Below are 20370 nucleotides of genomic sequence, written 5' to 3'. Positions count from 1 at the left end.
ACTGCGTCCCTGTCTTACAGTCTTTCCAGTCCGAGCGCTTTAATCTCAGTGGTCGAACCTCTTTCTGCCTTGAACATTTTTCTGTTGTGGTTCACAAATGCAGTGTAAGTGAATGAAACGTGTTAGTCTGTCTGTAAACACGTAGCGTAGTCGTATTTAGTTATAAACGTCGTTGTTGTGGAGGAGGAGATGCGCTATTCTTCGACGTGGCTGGTATGATTAAATTGTAAATGTAAAATCGTTAACCTCATTTCATGATAATTCTTCAGTCGCTTAGGTTGTTTATTTTGATTTTGAGGCGTATATATAGATGCAGAGAATATTATTAAAATAGTATTAAACGTATATGTATCTAAGGTTGCACTCCGTCGTCAGGCCACGAGTGGCCTACCGGGACCATCCGACCGCCGTGTCATCCTCAGAGGAAGATGCGGATAGGAGGGGCGTGGGGTCAGCACACGGCTATTCCGGTCGTAATGATGGTATTCTTGACCGAAACCGCTACTATTCGGTCGAGTAGCTCCTCAATTGGCATCACGAGGCTGAGTGCAAGCCGAAAAATGGCAACAGCGCATGGCGGCTGGATGGTCACCCATCCAAGTGCCGACCACGCCCAACAGCGCTTAACTTCGGTGATCTCACGGGAACCGGTGTATCCACTGTGGCAAGGCCGTTGCCTACCTGAGGTTGAGATCTCATGAAATCGTGTACATAATATTTTTGGCATAGAACAACATCTGTTCTCGGATAGTATTTCAAAAGACGTTCAGCAAATGTCTCCATCTCCCCCCCCCCCCCCCCCCCCCCCGCCTCACACCTTTTCCCACGGCTCCAACATCCAGCGCGTTGGAGGGGTGTGATGGTCTACTAGGCGCTCGAGCATTTGGCGACGCCACTGCGAAAGCGAGCGACAACCAACCGGTGCTCGCTAAATTTAAGAGCTATACTTTCAGAAGATCGTAACTGCCTGCTATCTGGATTATGCACGGAAATAACTCGGTTCACTACCTGCATCAAATTCTGATACGATTTCAAGCTTATATAGTTACCCTCTGTATCTGACTGACACACTGTAACTGGGAATGGGTTGACATGACCTTGGCTGCACATCAACGGGATAGTTTTTACACGTCAGCTGCGAAACAGACCGATAACTTTGGGCGCCTTTGAACAAGGGACCGCTGGGCCCGGCTACGTTCACCGCTCTGTGATCGACTTTTGCGACGAGGAACTTGACGAAGCCATCATCTCGGTTCTCAGTAAAGGTTTGAACTTTGCTCCAGCTCCACAAAAGCTACCAGTGGCCGAGGTTATCAGTGGAGAAGAACAGCCGGTTAGGTAACTTCCTGAGGAAGGCCGGATTTTAGCGATAGCCAAACCCCCTAAGACCAGTATTAGCAGAGCGGAAAAACAAGGACTGAAATCGTTACAGCTGACAAGGGGAATGCTACCGTTATCCTCAGTGCTCTAGATCATTATAAGAAAGTGGGTCTCTTATTGGATAATAGTACATACCGAATTCTCAAACGGGATCCCACATCGGTGCTTTGCAGGAAGACAGGGGAGCTACTTATAACATCGAGGCCATTCAGGCTGTGTGGTCCTCCTAAAATACACAAAGACGGCATCCCATTAAGACCAATTATTTGTGCTATCGGCTGTACTACAAACAGGTTGACCAAGGACCTGGCTAAACTATTGGCACCTGTAGTTCTGTCGCTGTGCATATCATATTAAAAACTCACAAATGTTTGTTCATATCATAAAACAGATGGAGACAGGCTCGAATGAAGTCACAGTTAGCCTTGATGTGGTCTCTCTATTTACGGAGGTACCAGTGGAGGACACAGTAAAACTGTTGTCCACTCAGTTCTCCCCGGAAATTTTGAAATTATTTCGGCACACTAGGCCACCACGTACTTCTTGTACGGTGGAAACTACGAGGGTGGTTTGAAAAGTTCTCGGAACGGAATAGAAAAAAGTACATACATCACTGAAACTTTTTTGATTATTCAATTTAATCTCCTTGCAGAATAATGGAAGTGGTCCAGCGATGTTCCAGTGCCTTGATCCCATCTCGAAAATGAGTTACCTCCAGGCCTGCAAACTAGTTGTCAACTCCGGCTATCAATTCTTCGTTTGAAGTGAATCTTCGTTCACAAAGAAAAATTTTCAGTTTTGGGAAGAGATGGCTGTCTGACAGAGCCATATCAGGTGAATAAGGTAGGTGTGGAACAGTTCATACCTTAGTTCGTGTAATTTTGCCCTGGCGACGGCACGTGTGTGCGTGAGCGCATTGTCTTGACGGAAGATGACTTTCTTCCTTGCTAAACCCGGCCTTTTTCGAGGTTAGCATGGCATTTTCCAGTAATTGTTTGCCCAGTAGGGAGATAATGTACAAACAGAATCCCCTTCTCATCTCGGAATACTGATGCCATGACATTTCCCGCCGAAGGAATTGTCTTTGCTTTCTTTGGTGGCGGAGAATAAGCACGTTTCCATTGCTTTGACTGTTGTTTTGTCTCTAGGGTATAAGTAGTGTACTCAACTGTTCAACTGTGGTCACAAACTGGCGCAAAAAATCTTGTTCGTTTCTCCTGAAACGGGCCAAACATTGTTTCAATATGTCCATTCTCGTGAGTTTCTGATCCAGCTTCAAGAGTCGCGGCACCCATCTTGCAGATAATTTTTTCATTTCTTATTTTTCAGTTAAAATGTGATATACCCTTTCAGATGACATGTGGCAAGCGTGAGAAATTTGACGCACTTTCAGTCGGCGCTCCTCCATGACCATTTTGTGCACTTTTGCAATGATTTCTGGAGTAGTGACACATCTTTGCCGACCACTGCGCGGATCATCATCTAAGCTCTCCCAACCAAATTTAAATTCATTTGTCCACTTGGCAACAGTTGAATATGAAGGAGCAGAGTCCCCCAGTGTATTCTGGAAACCCGCATGAATGTCCCTTGCTTTCATACCTTTCTTTACGAAGTACTTAATCACTGTTCGAATCTCGATTTTTTTTTCCATCTTCGCAAATCATTACACGCGAGAACAACAACAACAGACCCACGTCACCGCCACAGCCGTCTTCCAAGAGCACTGACGTGGCACGTGTTTGCAGGCAACAGTCCAATGAATGTCACGTGAACAACTCGTTCCGCTACCGCTGACCTCTTGTGGTGATTCCGAGAACTTTTCGAACCACCCTCTTATTATGAAATGACTCATGGAACAGTCATGAGTTCGGCACTGTCACCAGCTATAGCTACCTTTTTCATCGAAGATTTTGAAGAGCGAGGGTTGAACAGTGACTCTTCGTGGCCATTTTGCTTCTTCAGATATGTTGACCATGCATTTTTAGTCTGGCCGCATGGCAGTGAGTGGTGCTACAGCAGTTCGTTGATCATTTGAGAGGCACACATCCCAAAATTTACAGTGGAGGTGGAGGAGGATGCGAAGTTACCTTTCATAGACGTGTTGGTCGGACGGAAATCAAATGGACGACGCGACCATTCTGTGTATAGAAAACCGACGCCTACAGATCTGTATCACAACGCACACAGCCTTCACCATCCTGCTCGGAAGAGAGCTATGGTGAGCACACCTTACTACTCAGAGCCAGAACTATTTTGGAGATGGACCACCTCGGTTCCGAGATTAAGCATCTGAAGACGGTGTTCGGAAGGGACGGGCATTCTGTCTGTGACAGTTAGATCAGCGCTGTTGAGGAAACCAAGACGCGACGCCATTCAAACAAGCCAATAGGGCCAACATACAGTGCGCCTTCCATTCTGCGGTCCAACAACTCGCAAGATATGCATGGTCATGAACAGGCAAGGAATCAAACCAGTCTTTCGGGCAACTAGAAAATTTAGAGAAATGTTGGACCCGTTGTAGATAATATGGGCCTGTGAGTGCCGGGAATTTGTAACATTTGTCGCGAGTGTGGCAAGAGTTGCCTGGGCCAGTCTATACGGACAGTTGCCGATCATTGCGTCGAACATGAACACACATAACATACAGGCACTTGGGTACATCAGCTGTGGAGGAGTACAGTCTGTTATATAGGGTGATTTTTTCCACCGTGTACAAACTCTAGGGATGGATTGATGAGAGGATACGGAACAAAGAAGGTCTAATGAACTTAAGTCCGGAAATGCATGGCTTCCACTTCAGAGGTCATTTATTCAGTCATACGTCGTTGTAGAGACTACGCTCTAATACATGCTGAACCATGTTGTGGATGTGATACAGCGTTGTACACAATGGTTCCGTATTCGAATCGAGAGCTTGACGACATGAAGTTTACTTACGGAAAGGCGAATGGCAGCGGGCGGCTATCCCCGCCGACAACAACAGCAGCATTCAATGTTTGCAACAGTGTTTCCCTGGTTGTCTGAGAGAGGGTCGTTTCATGAAGCAGGAAATCATGAAGGCCGTACCAGAAATGTTCGGACACCAGACTTTGAAGGAAAATGTGATGAACACTGTGGAAGGCGACCGCCGTGTCAGTACCAGGCAGTTGGCCCGCCAGTACAAGGTAAAGCCGGACGACCGTGACAATTGTTACTACTCTTATCACTTACGGCGTGTGCAGGGCTTACTAGCGGGAGCAGTTTTGTCACTGGTTTCATCAGCGGGTAACTACGATTCCGGGATTTGTGTCATTCATCATGTTCACAAACGAGGCCTCCTTCACGGGGAGTGATACCTTCAGTTAGTTAGTTAGGTAGTTGTTTGTGTGTTCCATTGATCAATCGCACAGTACGGTAGCCATTATGATGTGGAACGTGTCAAGTGCACAAGAAATGCACATATGAAACAATTATATATATATATATATATATATATATATATATATATATATATATATATATATATATATATATATATAATACAGAGTTAAAGATTACTATTATTTCCCCCATTCCCTTAAATGGCACAAAATGCATATACTATATTTATAGATTTATTTATTCCTACTCAAGGATTCATCTATGATATAGAAGGAGATTTCAAGGAGATATGATTTCAGTTTATTTTTGAAGCTATTACTGCTGTCTGTCAGTCACCTTATTTCATCGTAATTTGTCGACAATTTTTATAGCAGCATATTTTACCCCTTTCTGTGCCAAAGATAGGTTGAGCAAAGGATAGTCTAACTCTTGCTTTTTTCTGGTATTATAATCATGAATGTCACTGTTGTCTTTAAACTGGTCCATGTTGTTAAGAATAAAATTCATTAGTGTGTAGATGTATTGTAAGACTGTTGTAAGAATTCCCAATCTTTTAAAAAGATGCCTACAAGATGTGCGACTATGAACCCCACACATTATTCTAACCACTTTCTTTTGAGCAGTGAATACTTTTTGTCTAAATGTTGAATTACCCCAAAATATTACTCCTCATGATACCAGAGATTGAAAGTATGCAAAGTATGGTAGCTTACTAATTTCAATATCCTCAAAATTGGCAATTATTCTGATCGCAAAAGTTGCTGAAAGTAGTCGCTTTAGGACATCCAAGCTATGAATTTTCCAATTAAGATTCTCATCTATATGTACACCCAAAAACTTAGTATGCTCTACCCTGTCTACTGACTTCTGTTGATGTGTTATATTTATTCAAGGAATTGTACTTTTTGCAGCAGAAAATTAGATGTACTGTGTTTTTTTTAAGTTAAAAGCAAGCCCATTTGCAAAAAACGAATTAATGATTTTTCCAAAGACCTTATTTGTGTCATTTTCAATTTGACTTTCTTTTACTAGATTAATAATGATGCTTGTATCATCAGCAAACAGTGTCAGTTCAGCTTCCTGTTTCAGATAGGAAGGGAGGTCGTTCACATATATCAAGAACAGAAAGGGACCCATGATTGAACCCTGTGGAACACCTAATGTAATTTCACCCCGGTTAGATGAAGTGGCAAACTTATTTAAATCACTTTAACCATATAAGGAAACTTTTTGCTTCCTGTTCTGTAGGTATGACTTAAACCACTCGTATGCTATTCCATTTATACCATAGAATTGTAATTTCTGTAAGGTAATGTCATGGTTCACACAATCAAATGCTTTGGACAAGTCACAGAAAATTCCTATTGGTGACAACTTTCACAACACTCATCTGTGGGCAGTATACAGAACCCCCCATTGTATGGTGACAGCCAATCATCAGCATCGATGCAGCCGGAATGTGTGGGCCGGGATAATTGGCGACCGTAGTTTGGGACCAGTCTTCCTTCCACTTCGCCTAACAGGTCGAAACTATCGGCTTTCTAGCGGGTGACTTTGCCTCCTCTGCTGCAAGAAGCGCCATTCCAAGGGTTATATGGCTGCTACATAATGGCGCTCCAGCCCATTTCGCCCTTAACGTCCAGACGCATCACAATCGTGTCATCCCTGCAAAATGGATCGGACGAGGGGGTCCAGTTGCTTGGCCTGCTCCTTCACCGCATCTCAACCCGTGTGATTGCCGGTTATGGGGCAACCTCAGAAGTATCGTCTATGCAGAGCCCATTCCAGATGTGGAGACGCTGGAGCAGCGTATTCATGCTGCCTTTGACACTGTTCGGATGCCGGCCGAAGTGGCCGTGCGGTTAAAGGCGCTGCAGTCTGGAACCGCAAGACCGCTACGGTCGCAGGTTCGAATCCTGCCTCGGGCATGGATGTTTGTGATGTCTTTAGGTTAGTTAGGTTTAACTAGTTCTAAGTTCTAGGGGACTAATGACCTCAGCAGTTGAGTCCCATAGTGCTCAGAGCCATTTGAACCATTTTTGAACACTGTTCGGATGCAGCCTGGCCAATGTGAACGTGTGAGACAGAACATAGTTCGGAGCGTACAGGCATGCTTTGACCCACATGGAAACCATTTTCAACACACACTGTAACTGTGGCTGCATGGTACAGGGCGTATTAGACCGCATTCTTTGTAACAATGTATGACTGACTAAATAGTCTCTAGCATGGAAACCATGCATACGTAAGTTCATCAGACCTTTTTTTGTTCCGTATCCTCTCATCGATCCGTCCCTAGAGTTTGTACACGGTGGTAAAAGTCACCCCGTATAAACACGAGATTTTGTTTGATCAAACGAGAGTACTGGCTTACCCCTCGAACTACTGGAACTCTGTGATCAGAGAAGCTGTTAAAATTAGACTTTGTGGAAACAACTTCAGTAGAGTTACCGGTTAACCACTTAGCAGTGTATGGAAGAGAGTGCACTTGAGAGGGAGAAAACGCGGAGAAATACTTCTCGCACTCAGCCGCCTGGTGCGACTGATGGCGCTGCAAGCAACGCTAGAAAGAGAGCGCCACCAAAGTCTGTGGACGTACAGCGGGCCAGCTCTGCACGTACGAGCAGGACATGGTCCAGCCAATCGGGTACCGTTCTGGCTGTGGAAACGAGAGAGCCTTCCACCTCACGACATTCAGTTTTAGTCGCTGACGATGGTGACGGAGGGTGCCGTCGGAACCTTGAAATTTTATCCGAATTTGACAGGGCAAGTGAACCGAGAAATTTTTATGCAAGAACTCCGTCGCGAAAAACTTCGTAACTGTATCAGAATTATGGCCCAAAGTTTCGAGCGGGATCGATTGCTGGGTCTGATATCTTGCAAGTGTGCGTTTTTCTTCTGAAAGTACATGGCGAACATGGTGAAGTTTTCCTGCGAGATGATGAGGTTGGCGCAGGGGAGGTATTCGTGGCTGGACACATTCAGACCAGTCAGAAGACTGATGATAAAAAAAAACATATTTCTACAAAAATGAGAAGTTTGACGCTGCTTTATACATCGGCGTTCGATACTTTACAGAATCGCAGGTGCAACAATGGCTAGTAATATTAAGGGGGCTACGTGAGAGTAATTAAGGAGTTTTTAAGATCTGCATCAGTGTTTCAGTTGTGTTGTGAGATACTCCTCTTCATTCACTTTACAGAGGCGTAATGAGACGAACTGTCGCTCTTCATCTACTCTGTTTTGTACGTCATATTTTGTACTTACGCTGGGTGGAAATCTGTTGTATGTAGCGAGACGATTGCTTCAACAGCTCGTGCTCGATAAATGCCGCGTCTAGACTTTTACATCCGACCCCTGACCTGGCGTACTGAATCCCCACCCCCGGAAACCTCAGTGAAGTACGGCATATATATCTCCAGCGGTTCGCCTAATTTCCCTTTCCACTTTCGTCTGGGCTACACGTGAGAGTACACGAATGATAGTGTACCTAGGAGCACATAATGCTTTCCCTGGTTTATGTTTCAGTCAACCGACAGATTTTAGCATCACATGAAGACATGCGCACTACAAACCGCATTAAACAGTTTCCGAAATTTTATACCGTTTTTACTGTTGTGCGACATGAGGTTGTGTCTCTGCAGTGTTTGTAAACAATTACGAGTTCCACGTATTCAAGTACCGCATAATGGATGAAAGTTATTCGGAAAATACGGTTAATTCTTTAGTTAAATAATTTTATAGTGAGTAAAATTATATCATTTTTTAAAGCTCCTTACACAACATGTATGTAGGTGATCCATCATATTATATCTTGAAACGAAAGAAGGTCTTCTACCATGGAAAAAGTGAGATTTGTTAGTCAAGTGAGTTTCTTTACTGTCTTCATGATTTTCCCTTATCTGAAAGTGGAAATTTGTGTTAGTTGCTAATAGGTTATATTTCAAAATGTTTTTAGCATGTAACTGGTTTTTGATAATACCTCTTAATTTGATTTCACTGACTGATCGCTGGTGTGTAGTAGAATAGTAATGTAAGACATTGACTGTTAGATAAATTATGGACGAGATGTTCTCGACCGCAGCACATTTAAATTCGAATAGAATATTGGTTCCTAGTTACAAGACAATTTTGTAGCTTGGCACAATTTTGCACATCTGTAAAAGAGTTACTTTCCCGGAGTTATTTCTGTATTTTCAGAAAAAGATCGTTACACACAAAACGTGAACGCTAGTATTTCAAAATTGAATGAGAAAATACATTAAATTTGTATTGCGCGGCTGGCTACAAGCGAAAGTCTGAATAGTATTCCGAGGTGGGACATTCTCCCCTAGACCTTGCACCACACTAGCAACACCAAGAGGGAGTTGTGCGACATAAAGTTGCTACGCGTGTTTATACATACGAGAAATGATGTATGGTCAAATTTCACGCGCGTCCCGTAACAGCGGCGTTACTAACGTCACAATGAGGATGCAAATCAGGTCATCACGTTAGTTACCTTTGAGATTGGTCGTTGTGAATTAATGTCAGCCAAGAATACCTTTAAGGTGACAAAGACGCCATTATCAACCACTCCCAGTCCGCAGCTCGCGGTCGTTCTCGCTTCCCGCGCCCGGGTTCCCGGGTTCGATTCCCGGCGGGGTCAGGGATTTTCTCTGCCTCGTGATGACTGGGTGTTGTGTGATGTCCTTAGTTTAGTTAGGTTTAAGTAGTTCTAAGGTCTAGGGGACTGATGACCATAGATGGTTTCCCATAGTGCTTAGAGCCAACCACTCCCTGATTTTGAACGAGGTGTGTGATAAGGCTACGAGAAGCTGGATGTACCTTCTACTATACTGCAGAAAGATCTGACATGACTGCTGACAGCGGCGGTCACGAGAATGTACGGCCGCTGGAAGACCGGCTTCTGGACGGCTACCGAGGGGGAAGACCGTCGTGTCCTGCACCAGCAGTTCGAACACCAGTTGGCACCACCGTGACACAAAGAACTGTTTCAGATCGGTTGCTTCAAGAACATCTCCAAGCCAAACGTTCTGCAGCGTGCACTCACCGACCTCAAACCAACACCATTTGCCACTTCAGTGGTGTCAAATGAGAGCTCATTCCAAGGCAGGCTGTAGGTCTGTTGTGTTTCCTGATGAAAGCTGGTTCTGCCTCGGCGCCAGTGAGGCCGTGTTTTGGTTAGGAGGAGTACAGTTGAGGACCTGCAACCAACCAGTCTTGTGTGCTAGAACCCTGGACAGACACCTGGAGTCACGGTCTGCGGTGCGATCTCGTTTGACAGCAGGAGCACTCTCGTGCTAATCCCACGCACCCTGACTGGTAATCTGTACGTCCATCTGGTGAATCGACCTGTTGTACTACCATTCATGAACAGCATTCAATGCGGTGATTACAATAGGTTAACGGTCGCCTACGTACCGCTGTTGTAACCCGACATGCTCTACAGACTGTCGACATACTGCCTTGGCCTGCTGTTTCACCAGATCAGTCTCCAGTCCAGCACATGTGGGACATCATTGGAGAACAACTCCAGCATCATTCACAAACAGCATCAACCTTCCCTGTACTGCCCGATGAAGCGCAACAGGGGTGGAACTTGTAACTTCCCCCCATCCTTCCAGCTTCCATCTATTGTCCGCATTAAGCAATAAGCAAAGTCTTTTATGAAGATTTCAGAGGAGCGAAGATTACAATAAACTTTCTAGTTTACTCAGCTTGTCACGTTGAGTTGGCTCCAGTTCTTCTTGTCTAGGGGTTTGATTCTTGAAGCAGAAAATCTCTCATTTTAGGTTGTAACACTACCGTCTGCTACTGCTATACCATAACCTTAAAGTTGAAGCCAGGTCGAGAAATAAAACTATCTTGATAAAGCAATTATGTTATAAAGCAACAGAGTAGTGTTACCCTCTGAAAGGAATTTCGTTATGTTGACCGTGTTGTGCCTAACGGAGGTGGCTTATCGGAATTGAAAGTCAGAGTTACGTAAATATTTAAACAGTAACAAACAATATTTTACCTATCTATACTGTTCAAAGAATAAAGAAAACGGTCGCCAGCCTAATTAGGCAAGAGAATGATTGACATTCTTGTTCAAGAAAATAGGTATGAGTAACTTCAACGGACAAACACAACCTATACTTTGCCACATGCGAGTGCAATGAACTCTGGCACCTGAATACAGTATGTTCAGATTAAGGTTGGAGCTAACAGATCAGAACAAACTATTTGCATAAATTAACCGATAACAAAACATATTATTACATTGAGGACTTAGTCAAACTGAATGATCTCAATAACGTTACTGTAGAACGATAAATTGGACATAGGTTTAGTATTACTTTTCAAACAAATTCCTATCCGACATGAAATATGGATCTGGTTCACAGCAAAATTAGTTACTGTGGATAGATTAAGTTTCTCACTACTAACACCTTTCTACTTAGAATGAAAATTAAATGGAGTTCACTAACAAATTACTTCTCACTGTCTCTTGAAGAAAGAAGTTACTGTTTTCATAGATAGTAGTCTTTCTATTAAGCATTATCTACCGTGCGCACAATAGACAAACTGTTGATCCTGTTACACGATTAATATGCACTTTTAATACAGAAGAGGAACCCAATATTGTACAGAATTTCACTTGAATAGCAAGAGTAATTGAAACTTTCTATAATTAAGTAACTTTGTGTATTGGACCTACTTTCAATGGAGGGGGCCCCTTAATCTTCACCACTGTAGCAGAACAAACTAAACACACTTTCAATACACTAGAGAAACAAGCCCTTATCAAGCATGAACATGTAACTTTTAACAGTAATAGTTCTCAACTATTACTTTAATAGAACACAACTTGACGTGCTTACAAGACAATAGCTCAGCTCTGCGTGATTTTCAACAGACTGCACTGTGATCATTTAATTTGCAAAACTCCGTAAGCTACAGTTTTGAGAACATTCACTTCAGAAGTTGGCAACAAAATATTAATAAACAGTTTTAGTAGAAAAATTATTTTCAGCAAGCATCATTTATTATATTACTCAGTTCTGCTACAGTAAATTTAACTTAGTTTCTTCTTACTATGTTCAAGTGGCATTAATTAGTAAACACTGGGCTTTCCTATTTTCACAATATGGACACTCGGTAAGCATTTTTGACATGGGAAGGACCCTAAGTGGTTGTGTGACTAGCGATAAAAAATCAAGGTAGGTATAAGAGTTCGAGTATAAGTTACCTTATATTTGCCCACACTAAAACATCCAGTGAGGTGATCCTTCACTTTACATATTTACTATTCATTGGTTCCTTTTTTCAGTGATTGCGCAACGTGGTGACGAGTGCATGTCGGTGGGTGGATTTGCAGGCGGAAATGTTGCACCCTGTCATTTCTTGGTACCAATTCCAGAATAGTTCCAGCTCTTTATCCGTCCATCCGAGGCACTGGAAAGCGGCACGGAAAAGCCTCTCTCGGCACCAGCACAAGACACAACTTTTACATGAGCAGTTGACAGTTTGGTAGCTCGTTTCCGACTGGCTCTCAATCCACCTCTTCCACCTATGCCAACCACAATTGGCGCGCGCTACTCAGTTCCGTTCGCGAGGGGAACAACACCACCTTTTACATACAAAATAACTAAGAACCCTAAGTGAAGGTCAGCAGTTTACATAACAGCAACCAAACATATTAAATAAAACAGAACATTTGCATATATTCATATTGCTACAAAAAAATATTCAAACAAAATTACAATTCTACACATTAAGTTTTGTTCCCTCCAAATGAGACAAAAAATTTAAATGATAGATACACTACATTGCATAGAATCAAACCATGACATCAAAGTTCTTACAAAGGAAAAAGCGAACACTCTTGTGCTATTAATGCAATCAAACAATATTGATAATATCTTAATGACAAAAGGTAGAACAGACAAAAAAGAAAAATTTATGTCAGTAGAGCTATGGAGCTATGGTGTTACAAGGACCTCACGGTTGGACTGAACTGAATAAATTTGATGATTGTTGTTGCAGAATTGCCGGCCGGGGTGGCCGAGCGGTTCTAGGCGCTATAGTTTGGAACCGCGCGACCGCTACGGTCGCAGGCTCGAATCCTGCCTCGGGCATGGATGTTTGTGATGTCCTTAGGTTTAAGTAGTTCTAAGTTCTAGGGGACTGATGACCTTAGAAGTTAAGTCTCATAGTGCTCAGAGCCATTTGAACCATTTTTTGTTGCAGAATTTTTGTTTCTGAGATTTTAGTATGTCATACAGTATTTTGATTTTTCGCATTCACAAAGCCGAAATTACATTGTTCGCACAAAAATACGTCCGATCACATCAGAGACATGCTTTGGACTCTCACACTCTGCGGAAAATGACAACATTTCAAAGGGCTTACAGTTTTTCTTAACAAATGAATTTCTAGTAGTTCCTGTTACAATATTATTTCTTAAAAGAATCCCAAAATAAATAATGTAAACAGTACAGGATTTCAAATTAATAGTAAAAATTTTAAGTGTACCAATAATTCGTAATTTCAAATGTTTCTATAAAAATGATTTTAACCGTACATTCAGAACTTGTAGTCATCAATTATAACATCGAAACTAAAATATTTTACAATGCACCTCACCATTGCAAATTCTACAAGTAGCTTGAAATACAACACACCGTGCACAAAATTAAATGAAAGCCCTCAGAAAAGTAACCGCGACTACATTGACCCGTCCAGAATTCGACAACCAGTGTTGAGGAAAAGTAATGGTAGAGGAGGATGTCCCGTTACAAACTCCACTCCACAAAGTGACATCCGGCACATGTACAACACAATACATGCACGTTTGCATGCTTTCATCCAACGTTCTGGCGATCACTCCTGTTATTAATGCACCAGTATTTCACATTTGCCGTGGATTATCTCGCGCTTACATTAACCTGTGGTTTTGGAATGTTAACGACTTAAATCTGTTACCTAGAGAAATATATTCGCGAAATTTCATCATTCTACGTTAGTTATTATTGACATTGCTATTTTTTTCCCCGTAGGTGTATATTAAATTTCTGTTACCGCGTAGGCTATAGGGGAAGTCTGAAAAGTGTTGCAAGGTACGCTACTCTCGTTACACCTGTCACCATCCTAGGTAGAGCCTCTGAACAACTCCTTGCTCCTCAACTGTACAAAATTTTTTTTTTTTTGTGACAGCTAAGAGAACCCTCCCTCCCCCTGCAACCAACGTAATTACAGATAACTGATGAAAAACGGCGAGAGAATAAATTACACCACAGTACCAACACCCCCGCCTTCTCCTCCACCTACTACTCCCCGTAGGAACAAAACACAGCCGTAATGTTCACCCCTGGTTTGCGGTGTGCGTGCAGCAATTACTCCAGACACGCCCAGCGGCGCCGCAAACAAGAAGAATGCGACGCCGTCGCTAATATCTCCCCTCCCCCCACCACCCTCCCTCTCTCTCTCTCTCTCTCTCTCTCTCTCTCTCTCTCTCTGTGGAGACTCAGCAGTTAACGACGTTTTAATTGGCCCACACAGCGCGGCTGCCAGGGAAAACTATTCCGGTCGGGCACTACGCCGAGATCCTCCCTTCATTCTGCTGGGACTAGTACTGCTCACTGTTTACGATATGATTAACGATACAGCTCATTAAACAGTTTGGCTGTGGCAAAACTATCTCCCTCAGAAATCAGTCAACTCTACTCTGTCATCGAGCTAGTTATGGATCTACATCTACACTCTGCGAGTCGCAATGGCGAGACACACAAATGTGCAGTTTAGAACCCGTAAAAGGTTCCCTCCCAGTATGTGTCTAACGTATGGTGGGATTCACAAGGCACTGATAGTGTTAATTCAAAAAAATGGTTCAAATGGCTCTGAGCACTATGGGACTCAACTGCTGAGGTCATAAGTCCCCTAGAACTTAGAACTAGTTAAACCTAACTAACCTAAGGACATCACAAACATCCATGCCCGAGGCAGGATTCGAACCTGCGGTCTTGCGGTTCCAGACTGCAGCGCCTTTAACCGCACGGCCACTTCGGCCAGCAGCGTTAATTCCCTGGCGTTACGACGTGACGATAAATTCAGCCGGGAGTAGCGTACCACAGAACTGCTGAAGCGCCTAAGCAAATCTGTATTTACAATGCGAACGATATCACATGTAGGAGATATAAATATAAAAACCCTGCGTACTTTCCTTGCTTTCATTCTGTTATATCAGATGGGATCATATTTTGGGGTAACTCGACACACTGCGCAAAAGTTTTTAGAATTCAAAGACTTGTAATAACACTCACTTGTCGTTTAAATTGAAGAACATCATGTACAATCCTATTCAAGGAACTGGCTATTCTAACCACAGCTTCTCAGTATATTTATTTGTTACTGAAATTCGTTGGAAATAGATTCCAACACATAGCTCACTATATAGTATCAATGCAATCTACATAAAGACATAAAAATCACTTATCTTGGTCCAAAAAGGGGTCCATTACTGAGGAATACACATTTTCAACGAATTTCTGGCACATTGTTTTCAGCTAAAGCGCAGTTTACACAGAGTTTGGAAGATTTTTTGGCAGGCAACTCTATAGATGAATATCGCAAAAGGGACTGTTAGACAAGCATAAGTAAAAGTGTCTCTTCAGTTTTGACAGGACTTCATCACAACACTCATGATTAGGTATTTTGTGTATGACAAGTTTATTAAAAGTGCATCACTGTGTTTCATTCCGACAGTGTATTAATGCTGTAAATATTAGCAGTTCCCGTTTACTGTGTCGTATTCACATATCTTGACAATCTTCTGACAAATGATCAAATAAGTGAAGTTTTGCTATTTGGGAAGCAAAATAACTGATGATGGAGGATATAAAATGTAGACTGGCAATGACAAGGAAAGCGTTTCTGAAGAAGAGACATTTGTTACCATCGAGTATTGATTTAAGTGCCAGGAAGTCGTTTCTGAAAGTATTTGTATGGAGTGTAGCCATGTATGGAAGCGAAACATGGACGATAAATAGTTTGGACAAGAAGAGAATAGAAGCTTTCGAAATGTGGTGCTACAGAAGAATGCTGAGGATTAGATGGGTAGATCACATAACTAATGAGGAGGTATTGAATAGAATTGGGGAGAAGAGGAGTTTGTGGCACAACTTGACTAGAAGAAGGGACCGGTTGGTAGGGCATATTCTGAGGCATCAAGGGATCACAAATTTAGCATTGGAGGGCAGCGTGGAGGGTAAAAATCGTAGAGGGAGACCAAGAGATGAACACGCTAAGCAGATTCAGAAGGATGTAGGTTGCAGTAAGTATTGGGAGATGAAGAAGCTTGCACAGGATTGAGTAGCATGGAGAGCTGCATCAAACCAGCCTCAGGACTGAATGTCGGCACTGAAATGGTGCTTTTTAGTTGTAGGAACACGGAAACATCATACGAAAATTGTTTGAGCTTAGGTGCATTTAAGAAGTCCCCTTAAAATTGCAGCGAGATAATACTGCAGTTTATGTCGAAAGAATTTGCCCGTAGAGAGTTGCACAATTTGTTAAAAGTAACACATCGCAGTTAATTGTAACAGCTGAGTAATTAACACGAACAGCAGCGGTCTCACCACACTCTCTTGATGCGCACCATACACTACTTCGGCTGAGCTTGTAGATGTCTCTCCAGACAGTATTACGTGCATCCTCATTTTCAAAGTATTTCATCTCCTGTACGGTGGTACTTCTTGGAATGGTCATCTACATCATGTATCCAATTGCAAAATCGATTTGCTTTTGTTCCTTAGTGAACAAACCACCTCCTTTGACTGAAACTGAAAATATTAACTTACAACCGGGTGCACCCTTTTTGTGTTGTGGTTCTTTGCAGCAACCAGTTTATCCAAGAAAGTCGTGCTGAAGCCAGCACCGCGGATGACTCTGCTTAGTTCATTTTTGCCTTGCCCTGGCTCAACTGGTGGGCGCTGTTAGTGTAAACAAAAGCTAAATGATAGCAAAAAAAAGCTCTTTTCTGAAATTGTGAAAGATAAAGACATGAACCTACACAAGTGTTAAACATAATTATTCTATATCTTTATAGGTGGTAGTATGTGACAAATAAAGACAAAAATGTCTAGTGAACATGAGTTTTGGGACAGATACCTTAAGACGTGTGACCACTTGTTCATCCTCGCTTCCGTCAAAACATCATCTACGCAATTCCAAAGACAGCAAGAGCCGGCAAGTGCGAGAATTACCTCACAATCTGCTTAACACCTCATGCACCCAAGCTGCTGACAAGAATACTACACAGGAGAATGGAAAAGAAAATTGAGGATCTATTAGATGATGATTGATTTGGCTTTAGGAAAGGTAAAGGCATTTCTGACGTCGCGGTTGATAATGGAAAAAAGACTGAAGAGAAATCAAGACCCGTTCATAGGGTTCGCCGACCTGGAAAGAACGTTAGACAATGTCATACGGTGCAAGATGTTCCAAATCCTGAGAAAATAGGGGTAAGCTATAGGGAAAGATGTGTAATATTACAATATGTATAAGAACCAAGGGCGAAAAATAATAATAGAAGCCCAAGAGCAAAGTTCTCTGATTAAAGAGGGTGTAAGACAGGGATGTAATCTTTTACCCCTACTGTCCAATGTATACATAAGATAATTAATGAAGGAAATAATACAAAGCTACGAGAGTGGGATTACAATTTAAGATGAAAAGATATTACTGATAACATACGCTAATGATATTGCCGTTCTCAGTGAAAGTGAAGAAGAGTGTGGAATTGAATGAAAGGTCTAATGAGTACAGAATAAGCGAGAAACTTAACATCAGGACTGATGGTCACGAAGTAAATGAAGTTAAGGAATTCTGTTCTGTTACCTAGGTATCAAAACAACCGACGATGGACGGAGCAAGGACGACACCAGAAACAGAGTAGCACTGGCAAAAAGAGCATTCCTGGCCAAGAGAAGTATACTAGTATCACACATAGGCCTTAATTTGAGGAACAAATTTCTGAGAATGTACGTTTCCAGCACGGAATTGTCTGGTACTGGAGCATGGACTGTGGGAAAACTGGAACAGAAGAGAATCGAAACATTTGAGATGTGGTGCTACAGACGAATGTTGAAAATGAGGTAGACTGAAAGGTAAGGAATGAGGAGTTTCTGCGCATAATCAGAAAGGAAAGGAGTATGTGCAAAACACTGAGGAGAAGAAGAAAGAGGATGATGGGATATCTTATTACGACATCTGGGATTAACATCTATGTTACAAGATGGTAAGAAATGTAGAGAGAGCCAGAAGTTGGAATACATCCAAGAAGTAATTGGGAGGGTAGATTGCAATTGCTACTCTCGGATAAAAAGATTGGCAGAGGAGAAGAATTTGTGGCAGGCTGCATCAAACCGGTCACAAGACTGATGACTCAAAAAAGAAAGGAAAACTGTGAAATACATCTCCTCCAGTGCAAGTTCTTTGCTGGTATGAACGACCTACAGAATGCAGTAAACAAATGAGGACAGATTCATCTGCTATTGTCCATGCAGTAAACATCTGTTGTAGTCGTTACTGCAGACTATGTCCACATTTCTGGGTGCAGTGCATACAGTGGTTGTATTTTGATTAGTTTGCGAAATGTTGTTACATTGTAGTTTCGCCTCTGAATTTACTAGCGTAATGGAAGCATATTTTTCCATTCGGGACGTGATCTGCTGTTATGATCTGGCGAACGGGAGCAAACGACGAGTCCGTGCCCTGTGTGCTGAAAATAACTAACAGAATAATGTTTTGTCAAAAGATTAGTCATGTATCAACTGCATTCTGTAGCTTCTGCGTAATAGCTAAGAGCCCGGAACTAGGGACTGGAAATAGCGACGGTTATAACCGATACCGGTATTTTAGTTCTGAACAACCGCCGTCTTTCGGTATTTATTCGTTCTCGTTTATAAGAGGTCTTTTTTAATTTTTACTAATAACTAGGTGAAAACAGAAATATCACTTACCCACAGCAGCAGTGCTAAAAGTTTTGGTTTTTAAATAAATCATTTTTAAAGAATGAATAGCTTTTATTCGAAAAGTTTCTATTCCTTCGAAATATTGCAGTACTATAGAAAGTGGGAAAAGCGATCATTGCTCTTATCGGTACAGCATTTCACGTGGCGTGGACTGCTGAACGGTGGCAGAGTATACAGCGCACTGTGCGAGACTTGTCCACGTGGTCTGTGTGGCAGTTTCCCGCTGACGTTGTCGAGCATTAGTTGTGGTACAGAACAGCACCATCCCTAGTCCGGGATTATTTTACGAAGTGCAGCATGAGTGAAGTAGATTGCTCCATTTGCTTCGAAAGCTAAAAATAACCGAAGGAACCACAACAGACTTGTGACATCATATAACTAGAACATTCAAAATTTGCCATTTCATTCATACTTTACAAAGAAATAGGAACTAGCCGATCTGTTGTTGCCTCTGCGTACATGACGTGCCTTTATACGTCTGTAGCTTCTGAAAACGGACAAATTAATCTGTGTTTTCACTCTTTAGCGCTGACTATTACTAATGCGCAAACAGTGATATGATCCTCGATTATAGCATGATTTTGCAGCGGAGTTTTAGAAAATTATAAACAATACTCCTTGGGATATTTTGTAGTATCAACCACTTTCCACTTTTCGAAAAATGCAGTGAACGGGGTGGGTGGACTAAGTTTTCTTTTATTTGCCTATTTAATTTGATATTTTGATTCCATGTGTCTTGAAACAGAGAATCAGACTTTTTCAATCGTTTCCCTATTTCTTCGTCTATTTTAGGGGAAATAATAAGAATAAGAAACCGAAAATAGTTTATTTCGGGAACCGGCTATTTTGAGTGGTTTTAAAACGCAGGTTAAACTGGCGTTGGAAAAAAAATTGATACTACCAAAAACCGGTTGATTCAGCGATAACCGCGATCCCAACTTGCAACAGAAGAGATGTGTTTTACAGCAGCAAAGACGAACAGGTGTTCGTAGCTCTTAAGGTATGCATTTTTGAGCCTTGGTTTCTGAAATTCATGTTCTTGTTTTGGTCCATACTGTTGTTGTGGTTTTCAGTTCTGAGACTGGTTTGATGCATTTCTCCACGCTACTCTATCCTGTGCAAGCTTCTTCATCTCCCAGTACGTACTGCAGCCTACATCCCTCTCAATCTGCTTAGTGTATTCATATCTTGGTCTCCCTCTACGATTTTTATCCTGCACGCTGCCCTCCAATACTAAACTGGTGATCCCTTCTTCTAGTCAAGTTGTGCCACAAACTCCTCTTCTCCCCAATCCTATTCCGTAACTCCTCATTAGTTATGTGATCTACGCATCTAATCTTCAGCATTCTTCTGTAGCACCACATTTCGAAAGCTTCTATTCTCTTCTTGTCCAAACTAGTTATCGTCCATGTTTCACTTCCATACACGGTTACACTCCATACATATACCTTCAGAAACGACTTCCTGAGACTTAAATCCATACTCGATGTTAACAAATTTCTCTTCTTCAGAAATGCTCTCCTTGCCATTGCCAGTCAACATTTTATATCCTCCCTACTTCGACCATCATCAGTTATTTTGCTCCCCAAATAGCAAAACTCCTTTACTA

General features: G+C 42.2%; 1 pseudogene; it reads right to left on the bottom strand.

Moving 5' to 3' along the window:
* Positions 1-561: 561 nt before the first annotated feature.
* LOC124717422 lies at positions 562-678 on the bottom strand (annotated as a pseudogene).
* Positions 679-20370: the final 19692 nt, after the last annotated feature.

Source organism: Schistocerca piceifrons, chromosome 9 (genome assembly GCF_021461385.2).
Source record: "Schistocerca piceifrons isolate TAMUIC-IGC-003096 chromosome 9, iqSchPice1.1, whole genome shotgun sequence".
Classification (NCBI taxonomy): Eukaryota; Metazoa; Arthropoda; class Insecta; order Orthoptera; family Acrididae; genus Schistocerca; species Schistocerca piceifrons.
This window is presented reverse-complemented; position numbering and strand designations above follow the sequence as displayed.